This window comes from Vulpes vulpes, chromosome 8 (genome assembly GCF_048418805.1).
Source record: "Vulpes vulpes isolate BD-2025 chromosome 8, VulVul3, whole genome shotgun sequence".
NCBI lineage: Eukaryota > Metazoa > Chordata > Mammalia > Carnivora > Canidae > Vulpes > Vulpes vulpes.
The window spans coordinates 42,932,296-42,944,971 of NC_132787.1; the positions used below are offsets into that span (position 1 = coordinate 42,932,296).

Genomic DNA, 12,676 nt, shown 5'->3' on the forward strand with positions numbered 1-12,676 from the left:
GCAGGGAGCCTGATGTGGGACTCGATCCCAGGACTCCAGGATCACACCCTGGGCCAAAGGCAGGCGCTAAACCACTGAGCCACCCAGGGATCTCCCCTATAAGTTTTTTCTTGATTGAGAATATGCTCAGTCACTGTAGTTACTGCCTGAGGTGTGTGAAGTTGTGTCTTTAGCAGGCTTCTCTGGGAATCCGGAGAAACAGGAGACTTAGGTCATCCATAAAGGAATAATACAGCAACTAACACTACCTTCTATAAGCTGCTCCTTGGCTGCTAAAGATTGGCAGAGAAACCAAACAGTTTTCTGCTACCTCACTGCAAGTAAGAATTTAAGGGAACAGTGCAGGTTTTTGAGAAAGATGACCCCTAATACTCAAAATGATTGGTCTGTGAAAGTATTACGATCAAGGTTTACCTTAGTTTTTTTGAAGCCCAAGAAACATAAGACCCAAATCATTGCCAAATATGGACATCGATTTTGTGTGTGTGTGTGTGTGTGTGTGTGTGTGTGTGTAGTGTGTTTACGTATTTGTTTTGGGGGATGAAGAGCCCTCTGCAGCTAACATTTGTGTTAGCCAACTGTGTATGTCCAGTGCCATTCACTGCCACCATCCCCACCTCCCAGTAACACCCTCATGGGACAGGACAGGAGCCTTGTCTGTCCCAAGAATAATGCCTAGCATATAGTATCTGCTCAATAAATATTTGTTGAATGAGGGGATCCCTGGGTGGCTCAGCTGTTTGGCACCTGCCTTCGGCCCAGGGCGTGATCCTGGAGTCCCGGGATCGAGTCCCACGTTGGGCTCCCTGCAGGGAGTCTGCTTCTCCCTCTGTCTGTGTCTCTGCCTCTCCCTCTCTGTGTCTATCATGAATAAATAAATAAAATCTTTTTTAAAAAATCAAATAAATAAATAAATAAATAAATATTTGTTGAATGAATAAGAGAAGAAGAGAGATTGGATAAATCCCATACTCCTTATCATATGCTACAAGGCTTTCTTTCATTTGGCCTATTTATTAAATGCACATCTCTTCTCATCTAAGCCTTGAAGCATACTCAAGCACTTAGTTTTATACCTACAGTTTTTATACTTCTGCCCTTTTGCTCATGTTGTTCCTTCTGCCTAATATGCCCTTCCCTACCTTGTCTCCCTGGGCAATACCTAAATAGGAATCTGAGTTTTTATAAGCTCAGCTCAGACATCATTTCTTCTATGTATCCATTCCTGAAACCCTAGGCAGAATGTGCCACTCCCTCTTTAGGGTTTCTGTAGTACTACTACACTTATATTTGTTTTCATATCCATCTTCCTATTCTAGCCTTCCTGTCTGTTAAAGACCTGAACTACAAAATTTTCATCTTAAAATTAGCACCACATCAACAAGTACCACTTTCTCAGTAACTTAAATGAGCAAGTGAATTCTGGTGAGTTCTGCATAGTTTACTAGTTTGTATTTCATATTTGAGATTCTTATTTCTCCAATTAGGGAAGCTTCTTCACTGCCAGAACCATCTTGTATTTTTTAAGTGCCTAGCACAGTATTATATGTGTAGAGAATGTTTAGTATATACTTAGCTGATTATTTATCCATTGGGCAACCCAAGACAGTTTCCTCAGTGCCATTCAGTAGCTTTGGATAAGCTTACTATTGATGTTAGTAACCATTCAGACTCATCCTGAGTCATAACCCTATAATCTGCAACTGCTCAGCCTATAGAAATAGAAACTTATATCAGAAGATTTCACAGAATTGTTTTATTTCCTTTGCCTTTTTAGAGGCTGGCTATCACACCAACTAAACTTACAGATTTGCTTTTTTTTTATTATTTATTGTTTTTTGCTTTATGTATCCTAAAGCTCTGTTATTGAGTACATACACATTAACAATTGGTATGTGTTCTTGATGAATTGATTTATTATTATGTAATGTCTCCCTTGAAAACTAGTGGTATTCCATGCTCTGAAATGTGTTTTGCCTGACATTCGCATAACCATTCTAGTTTTCTTTAGGTTAATGTGTGTGTGGTATATCTTTCCATATATTTGCTTTTAAGCTATCTGGGTCTTTATATGTAAAAAAAGTTTCTTGAAGACAGCATATATTCCACCAGCACCAGGCACAGGTCTAGCAGGCAAGGCTATTTCTTCCTCCTTGGTTCCACAGGGCAGGGCTACCTCCTAGGTTTCAGTAGGCCAGGTTATCACCTAGGGCTAGAGGGGTGGAGTTGCCACCCCAGAGGACCTAGAGGACAGAGCATCCTGCCAAAGAGGATTATTCTTAAGCCTTAAAATCTAATAGAATTTACCTTGCAAGGTTTTCAACTTGCTTGAGACCCATGACCCCTCCTGGAATAGGAATGTCTAACTGTCCTACTACTGCTGTACTTTAGAAGTAGATAAGTTGTCTGGTTTCAACAGGTTCATATCTAGAGAGGAATTTTTGCCTTAGGATGAATCATACCTTGAGTCTCATCCACATTTGATTTAGATGAGATTTGGAATTTAGAATTGAGGCTGAAATGAGTTAAGACTTTTGGGGTGTTGGGATGAGAATAAATGTGTTTTGCATGTGAGAAACACAGGAATCTTGGGGGAGTGGAGGTGGGATATTACAAGCTGAATTATGTCCCACCAAATTTGTATATTGAATCCCTAACTCCCAAAATGTGACTGTATTTGCAGATAGAGCCTTCAACGAGGTAATTAAGTTAAAATGAGGCTGATAGGATGGGCCCTAATCCAATATAACTGGTGTCCTTAAAAGAAGAGATTAGAACCTACAGAGAGATGCTAGGAGTACGTAATCACAGAAGAAAAAAAAACATGTGAGGAAGGCAGTCATCTGAAAGCCAAGGAGAGACCTCAGTAGAAATCAACCCCCAACACCTTGATCTTGAACTTCTAAGTTCCAGAACTGTGAGAAAATACATTTCTGTTGTTAAAATACACCCAGTCTGTTGTACTTTATATAGCAGCCTTGCAAGCTAATATGCCTTCTTTTTGAAAGATACTCTTCTCTGGATATAGAATCCTAGGTTGACTGTTTCATTTTTTAATATTTTAGAGATGCTGTTACATTTTTACCTGGCTTCCACAGTTTCAGATAAAAAGTCTTTTATATTCATGTACATATTTTTTCCTTGGTCATGTTTCTTTTTTCTCTGACTGCTTTCAAGATTCTCTTTTTATCTTTTGTTTTCAGCCATTTGAAAATAATCTGCCTACTTGTGTTTTTCTTTATATTTCCTGTTTGGACTAAAATCCTGTTTTGGATCTCTGAATCTCTTGGATCTGTGTTTTGTTGTCTTTCATTAATTTTAGAAAATTCTTGGCTATTATCTCTTCAAATATTTTTTGCCCCTTTCTCTCTTCTACGACTACACCTACATATTTGTTCAATTATTTGATCTTGTCCCATATCTTTTGGATGTCTGTTTTGTTTTGTCTTTCATGTTATATTTTGTGATTCCTACTATGAATCTGGATAATTTCCATTGGTCTGTCTTTAAGTTTGCTTGTGTTTTTTGTGTGCCTCATAATTTTTTTATTAAATGGTAAATATTATATGTAAAAGAACAATTGGAACTGAGGTCAGTAATATTTATGTCTGGAAATAGGCATTCCTCTTCCATAAGTCAGTAATTGAGCTGGATTTGAGTCTTGTTTTTGCTATAGTTACCTTTAGTGCACCACAGGCTTCAAATTTTCCAGTGAGCTACCACTATCATGTCTTTTTTTTTTTTTAAGATTTTATTTATTTTACTCATGAAAGACCCAGAGAGAGGTAGAGACATAAGCAGAGGGAGAAGCAGGTTCTATGCAGGGAGCCCAGTGCAGAACTCAGTCCTGAAATCCTGGGATCACGCCCTAAACCAAAGACAGACACCCAACTGCTGAGCCACCCAGGCGTCCCACCACTATCATGTCTTTATTTATTTTTTTTTATTTTTTTTTTCTTTTTACTATCATGTCTTTAATATAAATTCTAGAGTATTGATTTTTTTGTTTTTCCACTGTGTTCTCAGCTTTCAGTAGGTTCCCCATGCCTTTGTCATGGAAGGCTCTTTCTGTATGCTCTTTCCCTTCAAGTAGCAGACTGCTTTTGTTTCTCAGTCCAGTACTCATGGTCGGGTCAGGGGAAGTTTTTTCATTTTTCTGCTCCAGACTCAGTCTTAGGCAGCCCTGGTTTCAGTGTTTCTGCCCCATCCCCAGTGACAGACAATTCTCCATGAATCCAGCATTGACACTAGATAACATACAACTAACATCTCTTCAAGGAGTTGAGTTATTGGTTCTTGGGGCAAGTATTAATAGAACTATGTGAAAATTGTGGGAAATTTTCAACTAAAACTTGTCAGTATATGCAGGCAATTAGAGGCTTTAAATTTTCAGACTTATTTTCACTGAGCTCATGAATTTGGGTCTTGGTGTATTTGGGAGGGATAAAAATGAGTTTGACCTAAATGTTAGGTATGTCTTTAAAAGGTTATGTCAAACATATGCTACATATTATCTCCTTGGTTTCAGGAAGATACAATAAGGTGGGTTACTCTAGATATTTGCAGATGCAGATACTGGAAATACCACACCCCTATGTGTAACCTTTCTCATAGCTGCAAGTGATTGTATTCAACTTTACAATGAGGTGAGGAAACATTTATAAGTCTATGGCTCTCCTATTTATACACTTTTGTGTTGTATAACATGATTTCCCTACAACAATGAACAACTTTTCAACTTGTCACCAGCACAATGGTTCATAGAAAGTGAATGTAGAAACGAGGTTGGAGCATAATATCGTTCATGGGTCAAAGTACCCTGATTTGAAGAAATTGTATGTATTGTGATTTACACACACTGGCCAGAGTCAATATAGTCACCAAACACTAAACAGATTCATTTGGGAATGAATACCTATAGTTAGTTGTTTACACTTTAAGCATTTTGGTGTGCAGGTAAATGGATACATGCAGATTATATTTTAAAGACTTGGTATTTGGGTCCTATTCCTTTGGTTTTCTTTTTCTTTTTTTTAAGATTTTATTTATTTATTCATGAGAATACACAGAGAGGAGAGAGAGGCAGAGACACAGGCAGAGGGAGAAGCAGGCTTCATGCAGGGAGCCTGACGTGGGACTCGATCCAGGGTCTCCAGGATCACACCCTGGGCTGCAGGCGGTGCTAAACCGCTGAGCCACCAGGGCTGCCCTCCTTTGGTTTTTTATCTCTACACTTTACCAGGGATACATTGTTCAAATAGTGAATTTAAGGCTACTTCATCTCTAGCTGCAATCTTGTTAAGGTCCGACAACCAATTAAATTTGGAATAGGTCATATTTCAGATAGCTTATGGCCAAAGAAAGCTTGTTTTTAAACATCTTTATATACAAAAGAACCATCATTTTATCTTTGAGATAATTTTTTTCAAGCTCACATTACATTATTTTTACTTATCATAAAATTAAGAAGTTATATTCATAGAATTGTATTCAGTTAGCTTTGAGGTTAAAGGGAAGCATGTTCCAAAAGGATGAAATGAATAATCAGCAACTCAGTTCTAAATCTTACAATATCTGAATTGAGTGAGTAGTTCTGGAAGCAGTGCCTCCCTAGAGGGATAGAGAGTTTCAGAATCTCTTAAAGAAATGTCCTCTATTCTTTGTTCCAATTTTCATGATTCTAATAATCAAGGGGAAATGAAGTTAGAGAAAAATAAGGTGAATCCAGAAGTGAGCTCTCAGGCAGTGTCAAGAGAGAAACTTGATTAGTTATGGAGTTTGTGTAACAGATAAAACCCAATGAGGAGTCCCCATGGGTCCTCATCTAGAATCAAATTATAAGTCACGTCTTCAATATCCTTCCAGTATATACAGTGAGTTTCCATAGGCTTTTTCTTTTTTTTAACATCTCAATGTATAACAACACCAGAGTTCATTTAAATAGACATGATTTTAAGGAGACCCTAAATATTACTGCCCAAGTATTCAGATATTCAGGACTCCTTAGAGTCCTGTCTGAGTCTAAGGCTGTGTATGGCATAGAACAACGTAAATCCAGAACATCTTATTATATCAGAAAGTAAGGAAGTGTTCAAGAGTGGTAGGGTATGTCAAAAGGACATGGGACTCTCAATGAAAAATTTTGAAGAATTTGAGCAACAAAATCAATATTGATAATAGATTGAATTAAATGGAAATCTATGCCCTTTGAACAAAATGAAGCCCATTGAATAAAATGGAAATCTATGAATCTATACCAGTATAAAGAAATGAATGAATAAACGAATAGGAGAGAAAGGAAAGCTGTATCCTATAGAAGAGTGTGGGCTAATAAAAGTGGAAGGAATGATGGAATTAGAGAATCACTATTTGGCAACCATCATAGTAATAACTGCTTTGGGCAAGAATCATCAATAAATGTGGAAACCAGTATGTAAAAGTTTGTATTTGCATAGTGAAAGTATCTCTTCATAAATAAGGTATTCCACTCAATTAACACAAAACTCTTTTAGTTAATTTATATTGGAAAAACCTAAAAGATACCATTTAAACCAAGTGACTGAAGTAAATTAACATCACCATTAGTAGGACAAATCAGCATTATATATTTTCTGATAATATGCACAAGAAGAACAAAGATATACTTCTACTAAACAATATGTAATCTAAATTTAACGATTAGGAAGCATATATGAATTTATATGTAGATACAACAAATGAATGATAAAGCAAAGATAGTAAAATGTTATCAAGTATTCTGGATGAAGAGTTGGACAGGTCTTTATATTCTTGCAACTTTTCTGTAAGTTTGAAATTATTTCAAAATTTTAAAAAATTTTAAACTTAGGTCAGTAAATATGAGGTTCAGATTTTCATCATCTTGTGAAAATGGAGATGCCTAAGAGTATTAAAAATATGAAGAAGTGTACTAGTATAGACAACTCCAAAATATTACTTATAGGCAGCAACAAGATGATACAATCAGTTACAGAATGAACTGTAACTGTATATTGTATATTTGTATATTGACTAATGCAGTGTTACCCCATGACCTGTGGGTAGACATTTTAAGAAGGCAGTTTTTAGTTCAACAGAAAGAAAAGCTTACTGGATCTGTCAGCAAGCAAATGGATAGCCATATATGAAATCTGTTTTTCATTGGATGAGAAGCTGTTCACTTGGGGTTGTAGAAAGGATTCAGCATTGGGAGATGATTTGAATCAGATTATTTTTAAGGTTGTTTTTTTCCCCCCAACCCTGATTGTCTATTGTTCTAGGGTAAAGGGAATGTAAATATTGCCTCTCAAAATTTTAGGACTGTATTTGAATATGACATTGTAGCTCAAACAAAATATAAAATAAGTAGAAGACTTAAGAGGAAGACAGGAATATTTTTAAAATAATTGTTTCAAAAGGGCAGCTTATATAGAACAATTAAAGGCACAGAGCTCAGTTATAGGGTGAAGGGTTTTTTTCCAAATGGTAAGAAGGCCCATGTTTCTCCTTTTTTTTTCTGTTTCTTCTGAGGACAGAATGAGAGGGTATATTAAATTACAAAAAGAAACATTCCGGTTAAACAGGGAAGAATCTGTGAACATGGAATAAATTTCAAAGGGCTATGATAGATTTTGCTTTCAGAGATTTAAAAACTAACATTGAGTCCCAGACCTTTAGTGCCCCCACCCTAACCCCATCATAGTTGTCAATATTTTGCCCATTTGATACAAATCATGTCATGCTATCCATAAATATATTTAGCCTATATGTTGAATGATTGAATATTTTTGAAAATGCAGCTTTCATTTCTGCAACTTTAATAGCCCTGGAATTTTAGGTAAAGCCAGTGTTTTTGGTTCTAAAATTGTGCCTTCGTAAACAAGGGTTAGCAATGGGTAGTTGGTTTTAGGCCTTAATAAAGAAATGTGTTTTAATTTCAGATATTAGCTAAATGGTAGGTATATAGCCAAAAGTGCCCCAAATTTAGCAGGTATAGAAACATAAAACACTAAACATAAGAGAAAAATGAAAAAAATTGGACTTTATCAAAACTTTAAGCTTGTGTTCATCAAAATGCTGTGAGAAAATATTTTCTGTGTGTGTGTGTGTGTGTGTGTGTGTGTTGAACAAAGGACTTCCATTGAGAAGATAAGTTTTAAAAGTCAATAACAGGGACACCTGGGTGGCTCAGCGGTTGAGCATCTGCCTTTGGCTCAGGTCGTGACCCGGGGTCCCAGGATCGAGTCCCATATCGGGCTCCTTGCATGGAGCCTGCTTCTCCCTCTGCCCGTGTCTCTGCCCCTCTCTTTGTGTGTGTCTCTCATGAATAAATAAATAAAATCTTTTAAAAAATTTTAAAAATAAATAAAAGTCAATAACAAAAAGACAAAACAACGTAATTTTTAAGCAGACAGAAGACTTGAATAGACATTTCACAAGATGAAAATACACAAATTAAACATATGAAAAAATGCACAAATGAAAGCCACAATAAGATTGTACTACAATCTCACAAAAAAATGGTTGAAATTAACAAAACTGGTAATACAGTTGTTAGTAAGGATATGCAGCCCCTAGAACTCAGCTACATTGCTAGTAAGAATGTAATGTGGTACAAGACTTTGGGGAACCGTTAGGCAGTTTCTTACTAAATTAGATATACTCCTATTCTATAATCCAGCAGTTCCCTTCTTACTAAAGAGAAGTGTGCACAAAAAGATGTGTACTAGAGTGTTCAGAACAACTTTATTTTTAAAAGCCCCAAACTGGAAACAGTCCACATGTCATTAACAAATTAGATATTTTTAACTATTATGTATCATGTAATGGAATACTACTAAGCAGTAAGCAACAATGAACTAGTAATACAAGTAACTTTACAAATGAACCTCAAAAACACTATATCAAAAAAGCCAGATACAAAATAAAATGTAATTAATGTATGATTTCATTTGTATGACATTTATGAACAGGGTAAACTAATCCGTGTTGGTAAAATTAGTACACTGGTTACCAAAGGAATTGACTGAAAAAAAGAATACAAGAGACTTTCTGGAATGTTGGAAATGTTCTATAATTTGGCTAGGGAGACAGTTATGTGGGTAAATGGATTTACCAAAATTCATCAAATTGTACACTTAAAGATCTATGCATTTCACAATATGTCGATGGTAGTTAAAATGAAAACAGTGGCGTTTGGCTGGCTCAATCAGAAGAGCATGTGACTCTTGATCTCGGGGACATGAGTTTGAGCCCCAAATTGGGCATGGAGCCTACTTTTAAAAAATAAGTAAACTTTTTTTAAAAAAAAAAACTTTAGTAAAATATGAAAACAGAGAAATCATACCCCACAACTAGTCTCTTTTTAACTTTTTGAAGCAGTTAGACTGATAAGCAACATTTGCTAAAAAGCTAAAAATGGCGTTTCTCCTTAGAAAACAAATTCTTTTTTTCCACCATGAATGCCAGCCTCCAATCAGGGGCCCAAACACACTGGAATGAACTTATATCAGCCAGCCTGCTCTGTGGGTCATGGAGCTTTGAATTCCAGCTCTCTTTCCCAGCACTCTGTCCCATTTTTTAATTTCCAGGGAAGTATTGTTCCAAAACTTGGCTCAGACCTTGTCATCTCCTTGGATTCCTTCTTCATTTGTTTTCTTGATTTTGATCAATCACTCTTTGGCTTGTATCCCTCTCTTTTCAAGATGGTGAATCAGGAGTGTGTAATGCTGGGGCAGTATTGGGCACAGAACCTAAAAGTCATCTACCCTCACTCAGGGAATGCATCAATTATCAGTCACAACATAACGTTTCATTCTTCTCTCTTGAATGCATTTGCACAGATTGTTGTCCCACACGAGTGAGCCAAATGGACTTATGAGCTGTTGGGGGGCAAGGGATAGGGGACAGCAGGAAGAGAACATAAGAAAAGAAACAGAATAGTTCTTTGTGGGGCAACAAACTTTGTTCTGGTTCCCAGCCTGACTGTTTCTAATCTGGCTTTCTTCTTTTTGTGATGTTTGAACTCCTTATCCAAAAAACTAAGAGCAGCAGAGTTTGAGAGGCTAAGAGAGAGGCAAGACCAGCAATCCAGCAAAAATAACTGCAGAGCTGTGAAGATAAATGTGTGTCTGTATCAGAACTGGGCTTGAGTATAGTGTGTGTGTGTGTGTGTGTGTGTGTGTGAACAAATTTATGAGAAAAACCCTGTGGAGTAGCCTCACTGCTTCTCTCCCTCTGCTCTCATACAGTCTGGCACTTTCTCCTCCCTCTGACAGCTGCCATTAACCTTTTTCTGCAAAGAGCAGAGTATCTTGCCAGTTGGATGTTGAAAATCTGTCAGAGAAAAGCTTGTTCAAAAAAAAAGGGGGAGGAAGATAGGGAAGAGCTGGGCAGACACCACAAGAGAGGATGGGGGCTGACAGGGTGCTAAGCTGGGCCATAGGACACCCTGCTGTTGTCTTCTGATAAAACCTCCAAAAGCTGAGTTGGGGAAAGGATGAGGAAATGAGGATTTGAATATAAAGACAATAAGGACCTCTTACATAGCTGAAATTACACAGATATTAAGCTTTATTTGCACTCACTCCCAGTGTGAGAGTATCCTTATGGTGCACCCATGAAAGGATGCACTTAAATGGGGACAGAGCTACAGGCTTGGTGCAGAATGGAGTATAATCTTGCTTGTGGAGAGAGAATATTAAAAGGCTTAGCTAGACCAGAACTTTTTTTGATAGAAAAGATCAAGATCCCTCCAACCATTTCCTTTCTTACTTCTCTCAGAGGAGGGGAATTCTCCTTTTTCTGTTTTGTCTGCAGGTCTTTCCCTCCACTTCTTGACTAGGATAGCTCTTGGTCCTCGTTACTGGTGCCTACCCCCAACTAGCCTGTACTAAATAAAAGTGAACATAAAACACCTACTCTGAATTCAGGTCTCATGTCCTTAACTTTGCAACAAAAAATGCAAGAACCTTTTTTTAGTCTAGTTTTTATTAGCTTGGTCTTGCACTGGACTCTTTAGAGTTCTAAAGTATGAATATGGAATGTTTTGTTAATTACAAAGCTCTGTGTTTATAGAGATCTTAATGTTTTCTAGCTTCCCTAACTGCATTTTTCCTTTTGTGTTTAAAGTATTCCCGTGGGAGAAGAGGTTAACACTCGTGATTCCCTAGAGCTCCTGCAGGAGCAATTATTTACCATCTTGGTATTTTAATGAGTCTTGACAATTGCTACAGTCCAGTACATTAAACACGGCTCTGTCATCTCCAATGTCATCTTACACAGATAGTGCTCCCACGATGAAGCAAAGAAGAAAATTAATCCTGTGGATACAAAAAAAAAAAAAAAAAAAAAAAACATGACCAGCATAAGCACTGCAAACTTAAAGCCAGTAGAACTTAGAAACTTTGGAAATGACAGGTTTTTGGTCTAGTCAGAACATTTGAAATAAATGGCCCTAAGCTTTCTTCCAAACTATTTCTTTACCAAATGTTTGGTGGGACAGTCTAGAAATAGATTTTCTATGGGCAGCATCTCCTATGGTGTATGCCAGGGGCTCCACCGTATTTCTACCCCAGCACACCAGAAGGATACAAAGCTCCTGTGGTAACAGTGGCTAGGTGCAACAGTCATTCTCTAAGGGAAACTTATTTAAACTTAAGAAAAGACAAAGATGGGGGAGTACACCTCTCTCCCAATGGGACAGAACCTTTTAGATGTAAAATCAAAAGGATACCTTGACATAAAAGCAATCTTCAGGGATCCCTGGGTGGTGCAGCGGTTTAGTGCCTACCTTTGGCCCAGGGCGCGATCCTGGAGACCCGGGATCGAATCCCACGTCGGGCTCCCGGTGCATGGAGCCTGCTTCTCCCTCTGCCTATGTCTCTGCCTCTCTCTCTCTGTGTGACTATCATAAATAAATAAAAATTAAAAAAAAAATAAAAGCAATCTTCAGTCTATGTACAGGCTGTACTACCATTCCTGACTTGGCTCTCCTGTGCCCCACAACCTAAAGCCCTGCTTCCAGACAGTATGAGGAAATACTGCCACAGACCTCCCTTCCTGCAGTCTGACGAGTCCCTGCTACTTGAATGACCTAGCCCTTCACAGCGGCCACTAGTTACTGTTCTAGCTGTTGTTGCTGTTACTCCCTAAGTCTCTAAGAGAACCTCCTGTACCCCTTTTAAGAATATCTTGCTGCTGGAGCTACTCCATAGAAGTGAGGTTTTCTGCTAAGTAGGAGAGATGGGACTGGACCACACTCACCCGCCACTGAGGCAAGCGAAAATGTTTTTCTAAAGTCCGGAGTTAGAGCCCAGAAGGCATCTTCCAATATGTAAAATGTTACGAATGGCAGTTAAGTTCTATGATATCATATACCAACAGTATTGTATTAGTTTGCAAGGCTGCCATAACAAAATACCACAGACCAGGTGGCTTGAACAACAGTAATTTATTTCTTACAGTTCTGGAAGCTAGCAGTTCAAGACTGAGACATTGGCACGGTTGGTTCCTCCTGAGGCCTCGTCCTTGGCTTGCAGATGGCCGCCTCCTCACTGTATCCTCACATGGCCTTTCCTTCATGTACATGCATCCCTGGTGTCCCTGTGTCCAGATTGCCTCCCCTTCTTCACAAGGACACCAGTCATTGCAATAGGACGCCCCCTAACAGCCTCATCTT

At 38.0% G+C, this 12,676-nt stretch overlaps 1 protein-coding gene across 14 annotated transcripts in view; it reads left to right on the forward strand.

Moving 5' to 3' along the window:
* Positions 1-12,676, forward strand: part of ERC1 (ELKS/RAB6-interacting/CAST family member 1) — a 537,425-nt gene that overhangs the window by 490,360 nt on the left and 34,389 nt on the right. Inside the window, exon 19 of one of the 14 annotated variants that reach the window (XR_012003006.1) lies at positions 1,320-1,425. The exons of the other annotated variants lie outside the window; for them this stretch is intronic. The gene's annotated coding sequence lies outside the window, so the exon portion shown is untranslated. Of the gene's footprint in view, positions 1-1,319; positions 1,426-12,676 lie in introns of those variants that run through there. 14 annotated transcript variants of the gene reach the window in all.